This window comes from Pan troglodytes, chromosome 14 (assembly GCF_028858775.2).
Source record: "Pan troglodytes isolate AG18354 chromosome 14, NHGRI_mPanTro3-v2.0_pri, whole genome shotgun sequence".
In the NCBI taxonomy this organism is placed as follows: domain Eukaryota; kingdom Metazoa; phylum Chordata; class Mammalia; order Primates; family Hominidae; genus Pan; species Pan troglodytes.
The window spans coordinates 107385162-107407914 of NC_072412.2; the positions used below are offsets into that span (position 1 = coordinate 107385162).

The 22753-nt window shown below is 37.9% G+C and overlaps 1 protein-coding gene and 1 non-coding gene across 3 annotated transcripts in view; both read right to left on the bottom strand.

Annotated features, from left to right (window-relative positions):
* The window catches only part of FGF14 (fibroblast growth factor 14), a 693562-nt gene that overhangs the window by 66194 nt on the left and 604615 nt on the right, over positions 1 to 22753 (bottom strand). The window lies entirely within an intron of this gene.
* Positions 2709 to 2873, bottom strand: LOC112205304 (U1 spliceosomal RNA). Its single transcript, XR_002939204.3, has one exon. It is a non-coding gene; the product is annotated as a U1 spliceosomal RNA (small nuclear RNA).

Here is a 22753-nt window from a genome sequence, read left to right on the forward strand (position 1 = left end):
GAGGGCAGCTTTCCTTCTGCATCATCTCTCTGAGTGAAAGCTGGTTATTTAACTTCATTTGTCAGCTAATCAGCCAGAACGTGAAGCTATTAAAATTTAGAACTGTCCTCTGGAAAGGTAGATGTTCTGTGAAACGCCAAAATGAAAATTACCTGGTGTTATGATGACCACCTTAACTTGAAGCCATCATCATTAGGATGCATTTCTCAAGGCAGCGTACAGGGCACACATGGATAATCATCAGACTGTATTTTCATCTGAAGCTTGCCATTCAGGGACTCCATCCTCAGTTCTGCGACAATAGACTAAATCCCCTCTCAATTTATACAAATCAGTGTCAGATCTCAGCTGGCAAAAGGCAGCCTTCAAGGCTGTCTCCTTCAAAATGGAGAAGGCCACAGCTCCAGCTAGAGTCACTGAAAGGCAAGAAGAGCATAAGAAAATCCCAGCTGCAGAACAAAACCCATGGTTCTTCCACAGCACATCTCTTTGCTGAGATCTGGTCGCATGAAGCATGTTCTATAGCTACTCTTCTGTGTCTCCTGGTAATTTATGTGCAATACTGTCTTAGTACATTTGGTATTCTTTGTACATTCAAAATACCATGAACTGGGTGGCTTCTAAACAACAGAAATTTATTTCTCACAGTTCTGAAGGCTGGGAAGTTCAAGTTCAAGGCCCTGGCAAATTCAGTTTTTGGTGAGGGTTTCCATTTCCTAGTCAATGCCTTCTTTTTGTGTCTTCACAGGGTGGAAAGGGCAAGGGTTGTCTCTCAGGCCTTTTTTAAAATGAAGTTGTTAATCCCATTCATGCAGGTGTCACCCTCATGACCTAATCAACTCTCAAAGACCTTTGTTATTTGGCTTCTAGTTATAGATATTTCAAAAGGCGAAGTGTTGTACCTTTTCAAGCTTTGTATAGTACTATCATCTGACTGCTTTATTCCCCCAAAATTCATATGTTGAAATAGTCATCTCAAAGGGGATGGTATTAGACAGTGGGGCCTTTGGCAGGTATTTAGTATTTGTCTTAACTTTTCATCTAACTTCTAAATTCCTGGCCCTGAGTACCACTGTTTTGTAGCCCCTATTCTACCTAGATTTCTCTGGATGGGAGTCAGTGCAAACTTCTTTTGTTATAAAAAGGTTGTATTCTGCCACTAGTGAGTAATGGAGGAAGAGCAATTAAGAATGGCCTTTTATTAAGATGCCAGCCTTTGTTGAGCAGTCTTGGTAATATCATAATTGGCAAAATTCAGAAGCTGATGTGAGAGTTCCAGGGCTGTCACCAAAACCCAGGTTTGACATCTGAATTTAACTGACACTGTTTGCCTGCTTTGAGGCTGTCCTTCCATTGTGTCTCTAACTGCAAATGAGAACGACTCCCCGAGGGAAGCCTTTGGGATCACAAATGCATCAACATCTGGGAATCAAATCTCTTTCAATTACATTAATTATCTGCTATGTGCAGGAGAAAGTTTTGAATCTAAAATAACATTACTTTAATCTCAAGGTTAGAGAGAGATTTTAAACTTCCTTTAAACCCCAAAATGCCGAGGCGGGTGGATCACCCGAGGTCAGGAGTTTGAGACCAGCCTGACCAACATGGTGAAACCCCATCTCTATTAAAAATGCGAAAAAATTAGTTGGGCATGGTGAGAGGCACCTGTAATTCCAGCTAGTCGGGAGGCTAGGGTAGGAGAATCGCTTGAACCCAGGAGGTGGAGGTTGCAGTGAGCCGAGATCGCACCATTGCACTCCAGCCTGGGTGACAAGAGCAAGACTCCATCTCAAAATAAAATAAAATAAAACCCAGAGGGGAAGAATCTATATGCACACTGTAGTGAAACTGTGACAAAACATATGCAGGGAAGCACATCCTTGAGGTACTTCGTGAGAGTGCCTGGTAAATCAAATGTCTGGGATGCTTGCTTCAGTCAATGAGGCAAAGGAAAGTCCGGCTGCCAAATTATTTACTTAAGAAGTGGTTATAATGTTATTTTACCCAGTTGGAACTGTCTGCCTATACTAGCTTAGTGCTCAATACAGTTCAATTCTGTTGATCATTTTTTTCGAAATCTCACGTACATTCTTCTCATCTAAAGATGCCCGTTGCCATCGCTAAGCCACCCTATTGTCCATCTCTTCCCAGTACAACCCACACCATGTGAATGTTGCAACACCACTTCCATCCTGGTTCATCATGGTTCTCCTTGTGTAAGTAGCTCACCTATTGAAGCAAGCCTAAACCTCCATTGCCTTGCCTCAGCCTGCAGCTGATGGTCTTCCACACCATTCCTGCAGGCAGCCTCTTCCTGGCAGTCAGGCAGGGCTCCTTGCTGAATGGTCTGTACAGTGTGCTCCTTGGTACCTGTTTTGCTTTTACCTATGCTATGGTCACTGGCTGTAACATCCTTCTCCTCCTGTCCTGCTTCCCATGGTCAAATGTTTGTCATTCTCAAGGTCCTTTTAGGTTCTGCCCCACCTGGCTCTTTTGGCCCACACAACCTCTCCCCTTTTCTAAAAAGTGTTTATAGATTATAGCATGGGTTTTGCTGTGGTTGTGTGTTTTTATGAGCATGTGTGACTATGTATGTATCTATAGATAGACACTGCTTGTAATTTCTTAAACAGCTTCTACTTGTTTTGTTCAAAATGTCTGAAGCCAATTGTTTTTGTTTGCTTTTAGAAAAAAAAAAAACTGACATCAAGGAGAGAGCATAACACAGCGCCCACTACCACCAATTATGCAGCCAAGTGAGTTTCCCATATTTGGGGAAATCACGGAAATCAGCACATCAGAATGCAATGGGTAAGCTCACCCTGGGAAAAACCATTTTCATGATCATGCCATCTCCCCTGCCGGGTAAGACCAGTCTGTGAATTTCTCTGTTGTCATAACATATGCCCAGCAAACATGGATTTGTTATGTTCTACCTCACTTCTAGTGAGATACATCACTTAATGAAATAAGTGACTGAAAAGTCACAGAAGATGTCAAAGCACCATGTTATCTGCCCTCCCTTGCCTCCTAGTCCGGAATCACCCCCTTTAGTTATCTCACCTACCTTTATGTGATATTAAAGAATCATTTGAAAAGGCCAGAGGGTGTAGCTGGGATCAAAAGTCAGGCAGACAAATATGTCATGTGTCCACATTAACAACAATACACATTTCTTCCTGATTTAGAAATCAGGCTATAGTTTCACAATAGTCAAAAACCAACAGCAAACCTGATAGTCAAAGTCTAGTAAGGTTCACTTCTTTCATTGTGTTAATGTATGAATATTTCAGCGACTAAGGCACATTTCCAAGAAATAACAATTAAGGGAAAAATGTAATTTAGCAATATTTTTACACAAAACCATCATGTGTTTAAATTTATATAAATTCCATTTTGAAATATTTCTCAAATATTTCTCCAAATGTAAACAACAGATAAAAGACACATGAATCAATGCATTTGCGTACATCTAGTCTGAAGGTATAAATATTTTGGGTTTAAACTATTGATCTGAATATTGCACTGAACAGTATCATTATTATCTTAATATATTCATATAAGGTCCCAAGGTAATTTGACATTTTTAATGTGTCCTAATGGTAACATGATTTGACTATTATATTTACAAAAGGAACAACTAGCACCCTACTTTCTAGCAAACAATAATGTCATGTAGAATCTCTTAGAGAAACTGCATGGGCTATGTGTTTCTTTAGTAATTTTTTCTTGGACAAATTTAAAGTTGTATCTTTTTATTTTCAGCAAGTATCATGCCTTGAAAAACCTCCCTTCTCTGTGGTTCTGTGGTAAAGTATCAAGGGCATAGACTCTGAAACCTGATGGTCGCACATTCGGATTTTGATTCAGCTACTTCTTAACTGACTGGCACTGGGCAATTCACTTAATATCCCTGAGCATCAGTTTGGGTATCTGGAAAGGATACACTGGTGGTGGTACAATATTTACTATTTAAAGTTGAGATATGGCTAAAATAAATAAGTATTAATAAGGTTCCCCACTTGTTGGATTGATAGAACTGCCAGTACTTGCTAAAGGGAAACAAGTTGTAAAATACTACAAACCGTGTGGAGTTAGAAAGGCACCCTTGCTTCCTTTGCTACCCTCTATCTTTTGAAGGTAGTTGTGGTTCACAGGATCTCAGCAGCCAGAAATACTGCTGCTGATTTTATAATTTTCCAGCAGGCACTTGTGAATCACCATATGCTCTAACTTTTTTTCTAAGAAATTCTGGCAGCATTTAAAAAATGAAGTCACTATGCCAATGTCAATCTAAAGATGCCAATCTACAACTTAAAGTCTTTGCTACTTTTGTTCTTCAACATGAAGTCCAAATCTCCACTATTGACTTGTCATGGTCAGTGTCTTTGTCTAAATGACAGTGTATAATGACACATGGTGGGATTTTCTCTTTGTTTGAAGTCAGGTGGGGAAAGGGGTGGTGCACTTGACACGTCTTTATTCTTTTTCTTTAAGAAACCCTTATTAAACCTTTAAAGCTGATTTTTCCCACTCCCTTCAAACTTTGAAGGATCTTTGTGCAGTTCACCCAGAACAGAACTCATCACACAGCACTGATACACAGGCTATGGGGAAGGGGAGATCAGGGGCACGGAAGCACAATGCAGGGGTTTAACAAGCATTTCATTAACTGAATTTAGGAACTCTAACGTTCCTCCGAAGCAGACGGCTCCTTGCTCTAAGAGCTCCAGTGTCTTCCCACAGCCCATGCACCTGCATGGCCTTCCCACTGATGACAACTCTGCCTCTATTTCGTGCACGTGCCTCGTCAGCCACACATGTCCATCTTCCTAATGATCCTTGCGCTTGCTACTCATGGCCACCTCATGGTTCTTACACTTGCTGTCCACCCCACATGCTTTCCCTCCCCAAGCGTCTTGCCATAGCATGCTCCCCCTGCTCTCTGTCTCTTTGTCTTTGTCTCTCTCTCTCTCTCTCTCACTCACTCTTTTCAGTTAAGTTGTATGTCCCTTGAGTGTTACATCTGAAATAGAGCCTTCCCAAACTGATCTTGCCATTCTCTTATTCTGCTCTATTTTACTTCAAAGAGTTTATCACTGCCTGAATTTCTATGTATTTTCAGTTCACTGTTTCTTCCACTAGGCTTTGTTCCACTAGTCTCTGGCCTCAGGAAGACTGGATGTTGTCTTTTTTTCTACCGTATTCTCAGCATCAGAGCTGTGCCTGATCACGATAGAAACTCAAAGACTAAATGAATACATGAGTGTCATACATATATCGAATAGTAGACTTTCAATTGTTGCATTTTCTAAAAAAGCAGGAAACAGTCAGGGACTAGCATGGTATATAGCAGAGGGCTGACGTAGTTCCTTTAACTGTATTATCTCATTTAATTATTAAAAAATATGGAGTATCTTTCATTCTCATTTTAGAGCTGAAGCCTCTGATTTTAGAATTTAAATTGCCCAATCTAAACTTGTCCAATCTAAAGATATACACTTAGGAAGCGACTGCCAGCATTTAAGCCCTGGGTTTTAGATTCCAAATTTGATACTTTTGTCTCCACATAACACAGATGTAAAATAGTTTTTAAAGAAGCTTAGAGAGTTTACAGACTTTGTTGATTTTTAGTTAAGTGGTTAATATTACTAGGTAATTGATTCAGCAGCTGGGATAAGATAAATAATTAAATGAATGTTTATATAAGCAAAGAGCCAAACCAGCAACTGAATCAATAAAGCCTACTATGCTTTCATTTTTCTCTGGCTCTCCTTTCCAACTTCCCTTGAATAAAGGTATCCCTTAAAATTCAGTACATGTTCTTTTTGGTCTATGGAGATCTCATTCTTTTTGATGACTTCATAACCTTAATTTTGCATTTCTATGACTGACCTTCAGTTTGAATTCCAGTTCTGTCTCCTAATGTCTACCGAATATTCTCACTTTGAGTTCTTTTCATTATGTCCTCAAAGTCAGTATTACTCTATGTCCCCAACTGGCTCCTTGTCCTAAATTTTCCTTCCCAGACACTAAGCGTTAGCCATATTTAATTACTTAGCCAAATAATTGTTACATCCTATTCATTCTTCCTTAAATTATGTCTATATATTGCACTTACATCAAATTTACTATTTTCACTGCCAATATCATATTTCAAATCCATGTGCATTCACACCTCGATTGCTACAATAGCTGCTTTTTTGTGGTTTTATTTTGTATTTTACTTTTGAGTTCACAGGTACATGTGCAGGTTTGTTATATAGGTCACCTGTATCATGGGGATTTGTTGCACGGATTATTTCATCACCAGGTATTAATTAAGCCTAGTACCCATTAATTATTTTTCCTGATCCTCTCCCTCCTCCTACCCTTCACCCTCTGAAAGACCTCAGTGTCCGTTCTTCCCCTCTGTGTGTCCATGAGTTCTCATCATTTGGCAACTACTTAATAAGTGAGAACATGTGGTATTTGGTTTTCCTTTCCTGTATTAGTTTGCTGAGGATAATGGCCTCCAGCTCCATCCATGTTCCTGCAAAGGACATGATCTCATTCTTTTTTATGGCTGCGTGGTATTCTATGGTGTATATGTACCATATTTCTTTAACCAGTCTATCATAGATGGGCATTTAGGTTGATTCCATGTCTTTGCTATTGTGAATAGTGCTGCAATGAATATACACCTGCATGTGTCTTTATAATAGAACAATTTGTAATCCCTGTGGTAATGGGATTGCTGAGTCAAATGGCATTTCTGTCTTTAGGTCTTTGAGGAATTGTCACTCTGTCTTCCACAATGATTGAACTAATTTACACTCCCACCAACAGTGTATAAGCATTCCTTTTTCTCCACAACCTTGCCAGCATCTGTTATTTTTTTACTTTTTAGTAATAGCCACTCTGACTGGTATTAGATGGTATCTCATTGTGGTTTTGATTTGCATTTCTCTAATGATCAGTGATGTTGAGCCTTTTTTTCATATGATTGTTGGTGCATGTATGCCTTCTTTTTAAAAGTGTTGGCCAGGCGCGGTGGCTCAAGCCTGTAATCCCAGCACTTTGGGAGGCTGAGGCGGGTGGATCACAAGGTCAGGAGATCAAGACCATCCTGGACAACATGGGAAAACCCTGTTTCTACTGAAAATACAAAAATTAGCTGGGTGTGGTGGCACATGCCCATAATCCCAGCTACTCAGGAGGTTGAGGCAGGAGAATCGCTTGAACCCAGGAGGCGGAGATTGCAGTGAGCTGAGATTGCACCACTGCACTCCAGCCTGGTGACAGAGCGAGACTCTGTCTCAAAAAAAAAAAAAAAAAAAAAAGTATCTGTCCATATCCTTTGCCCACTTTTTAATGGCGTTGAGGGTTTTTTTTTTTTTTGGTAAAATTTTTAAGTTCCTTACAGCTGCTAGATATTAGACCTCTGTTGAATGTATAGTTTACAAAAATTATCTCCCATTGTCTAGGTTGCCTGTTTACTCTGCTAATAGTTTCTTTTGCTGTGCAGAAGCTCTTAAGTTTAATTAGATCCTATTTGTCAATCTTTGCTTTTGTTGCAACTGCTTTTGGCATCTTTGTCATGAAAATCTTTGCCTTTGTTGACATTGCCCTAAATGGTATTGCCTAGGTTGTCTTCTTGGGTTTTCACAGTTTTGCATTTTACATTTAAGTCCTTAATCCATCTTGAGTTAATTTTTGTATATGGTGCAAGAAAAGGGCCCAGTTTTAATCTTCTGCATATGGCTAGCGAGTTATCCCAGCACCACTGACTGACTAGGGAATGAATCCTTTCCCCATTGCTTTTTTGTTGTTGTTGTTAGGTTTGTCAAAGATCAGATAGTTATAAGTGTGCAGTCTTATTTCTGAGTTCACTATTTTGTTCCATCGGTCTGTGTGTCTGTTTTTGTACCAAAGCCATGCTGTTTTGGTTACTGTAGCCCTGCAGCAGCTTCTTTATTGATCTCTTTGTTTCCTGATTCCTCTAACTTATCCTGTACATTAGTGCCAAATTGATATTCCTTAAAGTTCTTTCAACAAGTCACTGCTCACAGTTCAAAGTTTGAACATCATAGCTTAGAAGTAGCTATCTACAATGTGGTCCCAATAGACCTTCTGATCTTAACTTCTATTATTCTTTAATATCCTCTAGTTCAGAGAAGTCTTTTAAATATGCCCTACTCATTTTTGCTGCCAGAAAATTTTCTACATTCTGATCATTTTGGGGAATATAGTTTCTTCTTCTCTCAATTTATTCAGATCCCACAAGGCTCCACTTATGACCCACCTTCATGAAGCCATTTCTGATTGGGTTGCCACATTGCTCAATTCCAGGAGAAATCATTAACATATTTGTGCTCCAGGGAGCAAATTTCTTGTTTACTTTTTAATATTACCCTTTCTTCCCTTTAGACTTTAGTCTTATGTAAAGTTTAATTGATGTCATTCTGAAGATTATTTAACCTTTTCAATGTTTGAATGGTAACATATAATGAATATAATCTTCCCATTTCCCAGCTATTTTCCCATTCTTATCTAATCTTTCTCTTGTCCCACTTGTCAATTTTACTCATGGCTTTTCAGGGTCAGCATGTGTTTATTAAACACCTGCTGTGTGTCTTGGACTGTTTAAGACAATAGACATACACTGTTGAATGAATTAGACTTGATCTTTGCTTTGGCGCAGCACTCACATCACTGCATATGCAATCTATGGGATCAAGTGTGGCAAGGGGGAAGTATCAGATGCTAAGGTGGCTTTAACCATAGGCTAGTGAGGTCATGAAAGGGACCCCAGACATCTATTTCATGCATAGTTCTCAGGATCACTTCTAGCTTTATTTATACTGTTCCACATGAAGAGGAAACAACCAACCCCAGATCTGCTAAAATGTGTTCAGGGTCTCACATTGTCTCCTAGGTACTCTATTTGAGTAGAATGAGAAGTGCAGTCATTACATCTGCCACAAAAAAGCACGTCTTCCAAATGTACATATAATGCATACATGAATGTGACATTGGTATATCTTTAGTTTTAATATTTTAAAAATTATATATAGATATGTAAATTATTCAAAGGCAGGGAGCATCCCTTCTGCTTTGTAAAGAATATTTGCGGTGAGGGTTAGCAACCCCAGCTGATCATGACAGACTCTATTTAAATATCCACAGTTTCAAAGCCTAGCTTCTCCCAAAGATTAAAAAAAAAAACAAACCCAAACCAAAACAAAGCAAAAGCTATTCGAAAACAATATTATTTTCTATATTAATAAATAAAGAAAAACAATATTAAAGTAAATAATATAAAGTAAAACAATATTATCTAAGTGCTGGGCAACTTGATGTATGTAGGGTTTGCAGCTGTGTCATTTTAAGCCATTCTTGATATTACTAACTGGGTACTACAAGTTAAACTTTAAGTTTAAACTAAACTACATTATCTGTCTATCACCTATCTATCTATTTATCTATTATCTATTATCAATATCTATCTTTAAAGTAGGATACCTTATATATTGTAACCGTATTCTATTATCAAAGTAGCTGGCTCTATAGTATTATATGTGTTCAGAGGGTTTTTTTCCTCCTTTCATAAATCATTTTTGAGTCTTTTCTACGGGATAGAGAGAATCAAGTGTAAGGTGTATTGAAGATTAAGTTAATTTATAGTGCTTCTCTTTGCTATCAGTGTATTCTCAATGTTTTAATAACAATGCATGGACCCCACTCCCTATGTTTTAGGACATAGAGTGATCACTGCGTTTTGCCCAAGTTTCATTGTCACCTGCCAGGAACTGAACTGGACATAAGATTCATCCATGTTCCTGAAGACCCTTCTCTGCCATCTGGCACGCACCCTGAGTCAGTGTCCAGGAGCTTGGCTGATAGAACCAGCCACTGGATGTCACCCTTTCTCTATAACCAACCAACAGCGCTGGCTGCTCACAACCACCACCAAAGTGCCCACTGCTGGTCTGATGTGCTGGCAGTAAGACACCAGCTCACAGATTAGACCACACCTTCAACCTCACCTCCCAGAATTCTAAGAGAACTCATCTTCACTAAGTCTGTCTGTCATCATGAACTACCTATTATGTTTCGTTTTCTCCCATTTCTCTGAGAACAGGAATTTTTACATAGGGAAAGACTTAATTATTTGCTTAGAGATTTCTGATGATTCTTGATGATGAAGAGAAAATACTTTTTGTATTAGTTTTCTAGGGCTGCCGTAACAAAATACCATGGTTGGAGGGGTGGAGGACGGGGAGTTAAACAACAGAAATGTATTTCCTCACAGTCTAAAAAAGTCTAAGGTCTAAGAAAGTCTAAGGTCTACGGAAGTCTAAGTGTTGGCAAGGTTGTTCCCTCCTAAGCCTTCTCCTCTTCTTGTTGGCCATCCTCCCCTGTATCCTCACAGGTCTTCCCTCTGTACCTGTCTGTGTCCTAATTTCCTCTTTGTGTAAGGACACCAATCAAATTGGATTAGGGCCCACCCTAATTACATCATTTTGATTTCATTACCTCGTTAAAAGCCTTATCTTCAAAGGCAATCATATTGGGGGTTAGGACTTCAACACACCCTCAACGATTTGGGGGAGGGAGGCAGAATTCAACCCATAAAGCTTTTCTTTTTCCAGTTCATCTGATTCTTGTGTATTCTCTTATTGTTGCTGACAATTAAACCACATAGCATTTATATAGGCTGCTGGAAGTTGGATGGTGTTGTGCCTTTTAAGAAACTTGAAAAGAACCAACTGTCTCCACACTGGATTTTCTGAACACACAAGCCAGGGAGGTCAACACTGATGACTCACATCATGTCGCTATTTAATCCTGTCCCACCTTCTAATATACAATCTGTCTTGTCTTCCCAATTCCACTTTGCTATGTATTATCTAAAATGCAGAATCCAAGGCTAATTCTGCTCTTTATTTCCAGGTGCTCATTCAAAATATATAATAGGCAATGTGAAAAAAACACTAGACTATAATTCAGAAAATGTGACATCATCCATGTCACAAATTAGTAATGTATCCTTCAACACATTGTCCAAGAGTATATCATAAAGCTAAGCCAATAATACTTTCCCTGATTTCAAATAGTGTTGTAATAAAGTTAAGCTCTAATGAATGTGTTTTGAAAGCTGTAAAGTACCATCTAGCATATTGAATAGCTGTCACTGTCTATTTTTATTATTATTGTCATATGAATGAATGGATGAACCGCTGTTTTATCCTTTAAAACCAGCTAGTTTCCATTCCTACGGATCTCATAACTCTCTCCACTTTATTAAAGTGTTCCTTATACTGTATTTTAAATCTAACTTTACTCATCTGTTTTTCCACTGAGTTACAAACCCCTGGAAAAAAAGGATTGTGTCTGCAAGCAGCTCAGTTTCCTCAACGCATAACCCTACATGGTTCTCAGGAGAAACTCCCTGTGCTTTCTGATGACTGACTGCCTCTCCTCAGAGCATGTCAGCTGCATTTCTTTCTGGGTAGCAGGCATTCTGTCTTCTTTTCTGTCCTCCTACCCGGTGCCTCCAAGCCCCCACCCATCCATAGTGGTATGTAAGCATCTTTCCAGTCTCTTCTGCTGTTACACCAGCAATGTGTGGGACTGTGCTTGGGTTTGGTGTTTCTTTTCACCTTGTTACTCATCTCTGTCCACTGAAAAGCTTAAACCACACAGAAATGCCAGGCTGTTTTCAATTACCTTTTAATTTATGTATTTATTTTGAGACAGAGTTTAGCTCTTATTGCCCAGGCTAGGGTGCAGTGGCAGGATTTCACCTCACTGCAACCTCCGCCTCCCAGGTTCAAGTGATTTTCCTGCCTTAGCCTCCCGAGTAGCTGGGATTACAGGCTTGTGGCACTACGCCCGGCTAATTTTTGTATTTTTAGTAGAGACAGGGTTTTGCCATGTTGGTCAGGCTGGTCTCAAAGTCCTGACAGCAGGTGATCCACCCGCCTCAGCCTCCCAAAGTGCTGGGATGACAGGCGTGAGCCACCACCCCTGCCCCCTGTCCCCTGCCCCCTCCTCCACTTTTTTTTTTCTGAAATCATAGGGCAGTTCTGCTAGCATGGTATAGAGTGCAGGTACTCCAGGGCAGGGTGACCCAGTGACATGGGATAACCACCCAGCTAATTTGAGATTGTTGAAATGTCTGCTTTCTGATTTCCCTGTCCAGGCTGTCTCTGTCAGATTAGAGCAATTAAATGATAATGAGGACTGTACATAGGAAAATTAATTCTGGGGACTGTAATCAGCATCCTCCCTATAGGAAACTTATACCTGTGTGCAAGCACTGAGGAAAACCCTGAAATATCTGCTAGTATAATAAAAAGAGGCAGTTTTGAGATAGAATGCTGGATTAATTAATTTATTATGAACCCGAAGCATGTTGTTGTAAGAGAGACAAATTCGATTCCTTTAATGTGACTTGGACATTACATGCTTGCCTTCCTTGCTTACTTTGAATGTGATCAAGTTCAAAACTAGATACAAGGGGGAGGAGAGACAGGCATTTAATTGGATTTCTCAAAGTGTATTTTCTATGTAATTCTCTAGTTTGTGTTTGGGATATTAACCAGAAGAATTTTCTTTTCAGTTCTGGAAGCATCAACAGCCCTACTTGTTAGGATTTTGGATATTTCTTTGCCCTTTTTTCCCAGGATGCTTCCTGATTTAAGAGAAATCCTAATTCTTTAATGTTATTTGTGTCTTTTTTGACTATATATATATATAGATAGATAGATAGATAGAGAGAGAGAGAGACAGAGATAGATAGATAGATAGATAGATAGATAGATAGATAGATAGATAGTGTATACTCTGTACATTTATTACAAGGTTCTCTTCTTTCCTTCAACAGAACGACCCACGATTTGGTTTTCCAAATCTTTCTTCAGGGATTTATTAGCCACCGTGACTCACAAATGTCTCTGATTTTAGAGCTTCTACTTCTCTTTCACTGTAGTGTACTTGAACATGTGTAAGAACTTTTCCATTCAAATTTTTCAGTATCTAGAATTAATGTCTGGAATGGAGCTCTCTTTCTTAAGACATCATTTTCCCTATTTCCATGCTTCCCACCACTTATATTCTCTTTTGTGTCTCCAGCCTTGTGATTCTGGAACCATTAGGGGTTCTTTCTTCCTCAACAGGTCAGCAAGTACCTAACGTTATCAGCTTTTCAGAGATTCATAGGTGCCTTCATGCCCCAGTTTCTGATCTCCAGGTTAGTTCTGTGAGATTTGGTCTTCATTTCCCAGCCCAAAACATAATTTGTGACTCACCTGGAAAATCATGCCCCTTACGCTCTGCTAAATTAGATCCTCTTTTTGAAACATATTTCACAGATTCTCTGACCATCATAAAGCTGATTCATGTAAGTTTCTAAATTCTTCTCTAATCATTTGGATCACTTCAAAAGGTAAAGCGTAAGCTGTCATGCACCTGAGGTTCATGTGTTCTCCAACTTTAAAAGGTTCCAGTAAAATTCAAAGGATCTCAGGACTACCCGAGGTAAACTAGGGTGAGAAGACGAATTTTAAAACGAATATATGAAACTTTTTATAGATAGTATTAGTTTTCTAAGATAAAAAAGTATATTAAATTAAAAATTCCAATAACATTTATATATATTAATAAGGACTTTTTATTAAAAAGCTTCTATTATGCCTCAGACAATTTTCAGAATCTCCTCTTAATATTTAAATGACTTTACATTATTATTTATATTATTATTAATAATAATGCCCTTACATTATTCTTATTTTTTTCTTCATTACAAATAATGTATACTGAAAGAGGCTTCTTCTCCTTGCTTCTGGTCTTCGACCAGATGTTCAATGCCTTTCTGATATTAAGACTTCAGATTCTACCTCTGGGTCCCATCTGTATCATCAAATCTTATAATCATTTCAGTTTGTTCCCTAGGTGAGGTTCTAATTCTAGTATTTTGGGTTTTTTTTTCATTTTCTATTAATTTCTCCCAAATCTCATTTTTACCAAGCTTTATTTTTTAAAATAGTAACTTCTTTTCACTCTCTTTTATCCACTCTACCTTTTTTTAAAATTAGTAATCAAGGCATTCCATCTTTTATGTAATTATATCCAATAAGAGTAACTGCCGTAAACATTTAAGAACTAAGCTGTTCCTAATAATGTCTAGAGCATAGTCAACTACATTTGAGTGAAGAGAACTAGGATTGGGGTAGATTTACTAGCTGGCTCTATTCGTTTTCTTTTTTTTTTGTTTTTAACTTTTGTTTAGATTCAGTGGGTACATGTGCACGTTTGTTACATGGGTATATTGTGGGATGGGAAGGAGGGAAGTTGCAAAGGCAAAAAACTACCCATTGGATACTATTTATTTGCTTTTAACTATCTATGTGTGTCCCATCATTAAGTGTACATTGTTAAAATAAATACACCACCTAGATGTTAAACACCAATTTCCATAAAGCTAGGTGCATTCTTCACACTTCAGCATGCCTCATTGTCCCTTTTTGGAAAATTTTTAATGCCTTATACCTGAGTCCACCATAAAGGTGTTGGTTAAATAGTTCTGGGCTTATGTTGGAGAATGAGTATTTTATGTAAGGATCCTGGTGATTTTGATGCAACTTGATCTTGGATCACATTATGATAAATATAGATGAAGAAGTAGAAAAGAGTAATTAGCCGTAAATCTGCAGAACCTTGCAATTCATTATATTTGTTTTTATATGTACCAACTATAACGTGAATTTGGTATCTATATTTGTGCCAAAGATATAGGTGCATGCATTTGAAAGTGCATGCTGTGTTTTCTTTTGTTCTATCAATAAGTCAGATGAAGTAAAGAATTTGCAAAATGTTGATGAAACATATTTGCTAACACACAAGCATTAGCTCTTTTTGTAAGTGGCTGTAAAGGAACACTTGGTGGGCAAGGAAGTCCTGTGCTCTATTTCTGTCTCTTCCCCTTTACAGCTGGGTGGCCTTGAATATACACAAAACCTCTCAAACGTGTGTCCCCTCTGAGTATACTCTGCGGATGGCACTTCCTGCTTCAAAGGGTTGTTGTGAGGCTCAAATGAAAATGTACTGTAAGGTGCTGTAACCGGCATGAAATATAGGCGGCATGAATATTTTGGGGTGTGAAGCATTGTATGCTGGATTTTCTAGCCTTAATGAGCTGACAATTTTATTCTCCCATTTCTACACTCACCACTCCTAACCTTTACATTACATTTTTTTGTAAGTTCTGAAGTCTCACCTTATTTCCTCTGGAATTTCTCAAAATATAGCAGTCGACAAAGGACAGTCATTTGACAAATGTTTCAAGTGAAGGACTTTACAAGCATACCTACTCATTAGTAAAGGCTTCTTGCTAATATTATTTTCAACTCCTTTCTCCAATACCTCCTTACAAGCAAGGAGATTATTATTAGGGAGAGAGTCAATCATGGCCTTCTGCAACTGCTAAGGCACAGCAGACTGGCAGATTTCTAAAACCCAAGATCACTCAAGATGACCTTTGACCTTCCTACCCCATTTCCACCCATTATTGTTAATTTTAACTCTTCTGACCAACTTTGAGTAAAACGTGCAAATGTTCACTGAAACCCACAGTGTAAAAATGTGTCTAAAAATTTGTGAGCATTAAGGAAATGAGATGACTGAGTCAAACCCATTCATTTGGAGAACCCACTTGAAAAGTAATGTTCCCTGGATATCAAATGACAAGCTGGATGTGTTTATATATTGGCATTAGAACCTGAAATTAACACAGTACTAACTTTCCCTAGAGAATGATGCAATGAAATGTACTACCCAATGAACATAAATAGAAATTATTACTGAAGCCTTATTTGGCCTTTGTGACAAGTGAGAAAATATATGTAAATCTAAATGATTACAATAAAAAGATCTATAATTGTTAACAGGAAATAATATCCAAACAAGAGACTACCTTCTTAACAGTGTAGAGTTTAAGGAAAACGCAAGTAGAATAAGTAAAGAAAGAAAAACAAAATTGGCAAGAGTGGTATAAAGATTAACAACTACAGTGAACTGTAGCTATTTTCCTATTGTCAGATGAAATCCTTAGATTTGAGGAAAAGAGCCGTGGTCCACACCCAAACACCACCATTGCTTTGGATTGCTGAAACAACAGGAAATAAAGCTAAGACGTTTCTGGTACAAAATGACAGCTCTTCATTTTAGTGTCACTCAGGTTGACAACTGATGCACAGGATACATGTCACAACTCATCACTGCCTATCTTGAGGGTATGGGTCTTGCAAGCCTCCAGCAAAAATGAAAACTCTGAACAACACAGTGAAATCTCATTTCACAAGATGAACTAGAATCAAGGCCATTTTCGTGGAGGAAAAAAATCATAGAAAAGGGTTATTGATTTATGCCCCAAATAGACTGCCATTGCAAGAGGGCTATGAAAAATATAAATTGTTGTTAGTTGTAAATCCAACATCATAAAACAAATCTTGTGCACAAGTATTTTCTTTGCCCCTCATGCCATCATTTTTGTTGTTTTAACCAATTAACTCTACATTTAAAAATGAGGAGAATTCACATAAAGCTGTGATTTCTAGCTTCTCTTGAAAAATCAGAAGATTTAGCAAGGGGCCCTATAGTCCTTGATGGAACAATCAGTTGGAGCTGAGTAGAACCTGCCTATTTTCATTTTTAAAAAAATTTGATTGGCTTTTTTTGTATACTGACAAATTATAGTTATATATATATATATGAAGTACAAAGCAATGTTATGATTTCTGAATACAATGTGGAATTATTAAATCAAGCTAATTAACTTATCCATCACCTCAAATATTTGACATTTTCTTGCAACAAAAACATTTCAGATTTACTCTCTTAGTGATATGGAGATGTACATTACTCAGTTATTAGCTGTATTCACTACACTGTGCAACAGATCTATAAAAAGTACTCAAAATTATTTATCCTATCTAACTGAGGCTTTGTATCCTTTGATTATCATTTCCCCATTCCTTCCACCCCCCAGCCTCTGGTAACCACCATCTACCCTCTGTTTTCATGAGTGCAATTGTTTTACATTCCACATATAAGTGAGAATAAAAGTGTTTTACATTCCACATATAAGTTATAAGAAAAGGAAAGATTTCTGTATGAGAATGTGTGGTATTTGTCTGTGTTTGGCTTATTTCACTTAGCATAATGTTCTCCAATTCCATTCATGTTATTGCAAATGACAGAACTTCTTCCCTTTGTAAGGCTGAATAGTATTTCATTGTGTATATGTATGTACCACATTGTCTTTATCTATTTATGTGTTGATGGACACTTTGACTGATTCCATAAGTTGGCTATTGCACATAGTGCCACAATCAACATGGGAGTGCAGACATCTCTTGGACATAATGATTTCGAATCTTTTAGGTAAATACCCAGAAAAGGGATTGCTGGATCATATGGCAATTCTATTTTTAGTTATTTGAGGAACCTCCATACAATTTTCCATAATGGCAGCACTAATTCACAGTCCCACCAGCAGTGCACAGCCTCTTCTGTCCCTCAACCTGACCCATCACTTCCTACACCCAAACTGATTCACTCATTGACGCACCTGACCCCCTAAACATGTGAGTTTGAGATCATTTGCTAAACCATAAATAGGGCTGTTGTGTGATTTATTCCCTTCACATTTTATTTTGAAAATAATCAATTAGCTATATATATATTAGTGAGACTCTGATGTTTGTAGCTCTGTCATAGGCGATAAGGCTTCTTGCAGATACATGGAAATATATGGGAGATAGGTAAATACCTTCAGGGAGAATTGGAATGCCACTGCATCACACACACACAAACTTCCAATGTCACATCAGCAATTCAAGCAGTTATGTCCTCATAAATGGGTGCAGTTGGCTTCTGACCATATTCATTCTGTCATTCTTCTGACTCAATTTCATTTTTTGCTTCATCTGTTTTTACTTTATTTCCTCTCCATCTTTGTCTCTCCTCCTTTTCTTGCTCACTGTCTCTCTCCCCCTGGTTCTCCTTCCCGCCAGTAACTACTGAGGCTCTCTGTAAGCATCTGTGCTCTCTCTCAGTCTCTAGTCATTCCTAGCACTTTGCAGTCAGCTCTCTTTCTCTACGGTTATTAAATCTACCAAAGGAAAACATCTGATTTGGTCTGTAGTCAGGTGCTACTCAATATAGAATATTCCTGTTGGGTAGACTTTCTGGCCCTGATCAGAAGGGACTGAGATAAATACCACATGGGCAAACCAAGCAGGACCACTTATGTACAACACTGCCAGCGGTCCCTTTTTCTAGGGCCAAATCGCAAGCATTTTGATACACGAACTAATATCACGGACAGGGCTTCTATGCTTTAGCAGCAGTTCACAGCCGGAAATTTTTTTCCTGTTTCTCATCTTTGAGTCCCTTGGGGATTTAGTGCTACCTAGCAGCAGAGAATTAAAAACAAAAACCACCACCACTACAACAACAAAAATGTGTCCCTGAAACCCATGCTATATTCAACTGAATATTCTAATGTCTTTGATTACAAAGCCATCTCTAGCAATTTAATACAATTATGAAATGGAAAAGTTGGCAAATGCGAAATAATAGCTCGTGTTCAAGGTATGTCTTTATTAGGGGAAGTTTATCGAAACAGATGTTTATGCTATTTCCTATAAACTAGATTCTAAAATATTTTATTCTATAAAGATGTATTGACTTTATATGAAAAAATTATTGAAAAATCTACAAGATGGTGAAACTCTTTAGAACTATATTTCTATTACAAGTTTATTTTTAATTTCAAAAATGTACTGCATAAATGCAGCAAAACCTTTATTGTCACATATTAAAACATGTACATTATTGTGTGCAAATTAAAATTTCATTACCTTAAACCAAAAAGTGAGTTGGCCAGATAGTAAATAATTTAGGCTCTAAGGCTGAAAAGTGCTTGTATTAATTACTCAACTCCACCACTATTTTGCCAAAGCAGTCACAGACAATATGCATTCACATGAATGAGTGTGGCTGCATTCCAATAAAGCTTTATTTATAGAAATAGGGGACAGGCCAGATTTAACCAGCAGTTACAGTTTGCCAAATGCTGCCCTAAGCTGCTGTTTGATTGTTAAGCTATAAGAAGAGAGAAAGTCCTTTTAGGACTGCATATAAGAAGTATATTTAAAAAGAAAAGAAAAGGGAAACTTTTCTATAGCATCTTCTCCATTGTTTAATTATTTCTTTTGTTTAACGTAACTAGTAACTTAGACCTTCTGGGATATGAGGAGGGGAAATTAAATCCCCTGAATCTGTGAGGTTTGCTGTCTCCTTAAAAATTCAGCTTTTCCATACCCCTGACTCATATCATAGAATAGTGGCAGTAAGGCAACACATACTTTCTTTTTATTTTGCCTTCATATTCCTGAACCATCAGAAGTAGAAAATAAAAATAGCAATGGCAGCCTGGATAGCAGAGAAAAGCAGCACAAAGCAAAACAAGAAGCCAACACTAGAGGGGCAAACCTGCCATGACAATTACTCAACCATAGTACAGGAATCACATCTTAGGATGCACACACAATCACGGTACATCAAGTGAGTCACAGATAAATTCATGTTGTAAATATTTAGTGGGTGATTACCATGTAGCCATGTTAATCCAAAAAGTTGGATTTTGCTACATGCAGAAATCATTAGACAGTATTCTATTAAGCATAGAAATAGCTCTGTAATCTTGTGTGTTTTCTCTGAAAATACAGCTGAATTGAGGAAAAAATGCCAAATACGATAGAATTTAGCTTGTGTAAAGTGTGCTACATGTAGATACTAAATGTAATCTCAGATACTTACCAAAAAACACTTTATATATGTCCAAAGTATATGGCAGTAATGGCCAAAATTAACAGCAGTTCCTAGAAAAATAACCTATAATATTTTTAGAAATCGTAAAATATAAAGTTCCACTGAGTGGTCATGTTTTTCTTCAGTAAATAGCTTAAAATTAATATTTTTAAGTTATATGAACATGATTTAATATATACAAAACCCATTACTAAAATTCATTTCTTTAAATTCTCAATGATCACTCTCTAGCAAGAACCTGCAATAATGCCTTAGATAAAACACCTTGCTGTAGCCTTCCAGATCTCTCCACTCTGATCCTGCCTCCCCTGACCCTTTATATCTTGGTGCTCACCTTCCATACTGTTCTGTGTCTACTTTGCTATAATGTTGAGCCTGAGCATGCACTGGGGGGTCCTTATGCCCCCATATTTTCTTTTTGTGGCCTCTTACCATCAGTTATGGGATAAATTATATTCCCCCCAAATTCATATATTGAAGTCCATACCCCTACCACTTCAGAGTACAACTGTATTTGAAGACAGGGTCTTAAAGGGGCAATTAAAGACAAATACGATCATGAAGATAGGCCCTAATCCAATAGTATTGGTATCCTTATAAAAAGAGGAGATTTGTACATAGGCATTCAGAGAGGAATGACTATGAAAAGACACAAGAGATGACAGCCACCTATGAGTGAAGGAGAGAGGCCTCAGAAGAAACAATCCTGCCGGCACCTTGATTTCAGAATTCCAGCCTCCAAAACTGTGAAAAAAATACATTTCTGTGCTTTAAGCCCCCCGGTTGGTAGTACATTGTTACGGCAGCCCTAGCAGACAAAAATATCCTGATTGCTGTCCCCTCCTGCAAGGTCATTCAAGCTATTGCTCTACTTTCTATGTCCAGATTAATCAGGGCCTCCTTGGCCAAGTATTTCCAAATCCTGCCCTCCACAGGGATAACTATCTTCTCTGTGGTGCAGGGCTTGGGGCTGGAATCACAAAAGCCAGACCCAGCACCCAACTCCACTGCCTATCAGCTTGGGAAATATTCTCGCAAGTCTTCTTTTTCTCATATTTAAAATTAGAATTATAATACCCACCTTACAACATGAGACAGTGTGTGTGCAAACACAGTTGTTGTTTCTTTGTAAACTTACTGAATGCATTTTTCTTGAATTACAACATACTCTATGCTACATCACTTTTAATTGTTTATGCTTCTGGTTTTTCCTTCTAGGTAGCAGGATGCTGGAGTATACGGGTTAAGTTTATTTATCTTTATAGACAGGGTGGCTAGGACAGCTCTTGCCCTATGGTTCCTCAGAGAGTACTTTCTGGACACAAAATGAAATGACCAATTAATTTGTCACATGTAATTGTGCGTCCTTTATAAAGGTGTGTTTGTTGGTGACTGGAATGACGCACATAAACAGGGGTCAATTTTCTCATAAAATATCTACAGTATATAAATGGTAGGGTTGGGCATGAGGGAGGAGCCACAGTAAAAGTTAACAGAACAAATATTTATTGGTAGGTGATTAGTCGACAGAGAGCGCATCATATTAGCAGGCTGACCAAGCTTTGATTTCAGCCTTTGCTTTCCAGTGTTAGGTACTGGCTTTGAGAGTTGCACTCCATTTGTTCATTATGAAAATGTATTATCTGACCAAAGAAAATGAAGATTTGCAACCTTAGGCACTAACTAAAGAGAATGTCATGAATTGATGTGTATGTGTGTGTGTGTGTGTATGTGTATGTGTGTGTGTGTGTGTGTGTGTTCAACCTCAGTAGAAACAGAGATGGTTAGAGTCAATAAGAAAATGTTAGCTTGGAAATTAGGAACCTTCAAAAGATCAAATAATCATTTGTTCAATAATCATTGTCTTGAAGTTGTTTCAAAAAGCAGTCTTTTGTTCAAAGACATAAAGACAACAACAAAGAATTTGGAAAACTCATGATATTTATCAGTAAATGGTAAGATTTGAAAGTTATGAAAGTACTTGCTAACGTTACTCGCTGTTCTTCGATAAGCTGTAGTTTAAAATGTCTTCCCTTTTATATCCTTTCAGTACTTTTAAACGACTCTATTTTTTTGTATTTGATCTTAAGGAACTTTGCATTCTAATAAAAGAAAAAAGCTGACTTGAATTGCTATGTTTTTCTATCAAAAGAAAACAACAAATCCTGGTCTCAACATGTCTCACAGTTTTCCCTGGAGTAAGCATAAAAACAAAACATATTAGGAGCATGTAGTGAGCAATTTAATTCCACAGAGATGTTTCCTGTCCTGTAAGTAAAACCAACAAGCAAGGAGGTAAGAATTTGTTTTCTAATTAATGATATGTGTCCTGGAAAACTGGCTGGGTCTTTATCTCAGCCGCTGAGCTGAAAACTATCTTAACGATGAAGTAGTTTGAGATTAAAATAGCTCAATTATGTTGATCATAAACAGGTGTCCTTATTGACATTTTAACTCATGACAGTTCATCTAGAAAGTAATAGATGAGAAAAAAATATCTAAACTGAATAGCACTCTTCCACATCTCAGATCTCTGACTGGTCTTTTGGTGGGTGGGGTTGGGGGGCATGTGGTCAACATCGAATATGCACATAGGCCAATGAAGAATCTTGCTATGAAAGGCTAATACAATTTTAAAATTGTGTACGTCTTGCGAGTTGCCATTTTAAGGGCTGTGTGGAATCATGGGTTGCATTTGCCTATGTCTAAGGGAAGGCTGTTTCGATATGTGCTTATTTAAGTCACTGAAATGTAGGATTAAGGAAGTGAGATGTGTATTTGTGAGTGTTTGTGTGTATACACTAAACTTATGACTGTGCAGGCTGGCGTAAGCAGTGAGAAAGTCAGCTTCATCAACGACCTTGGCATGACA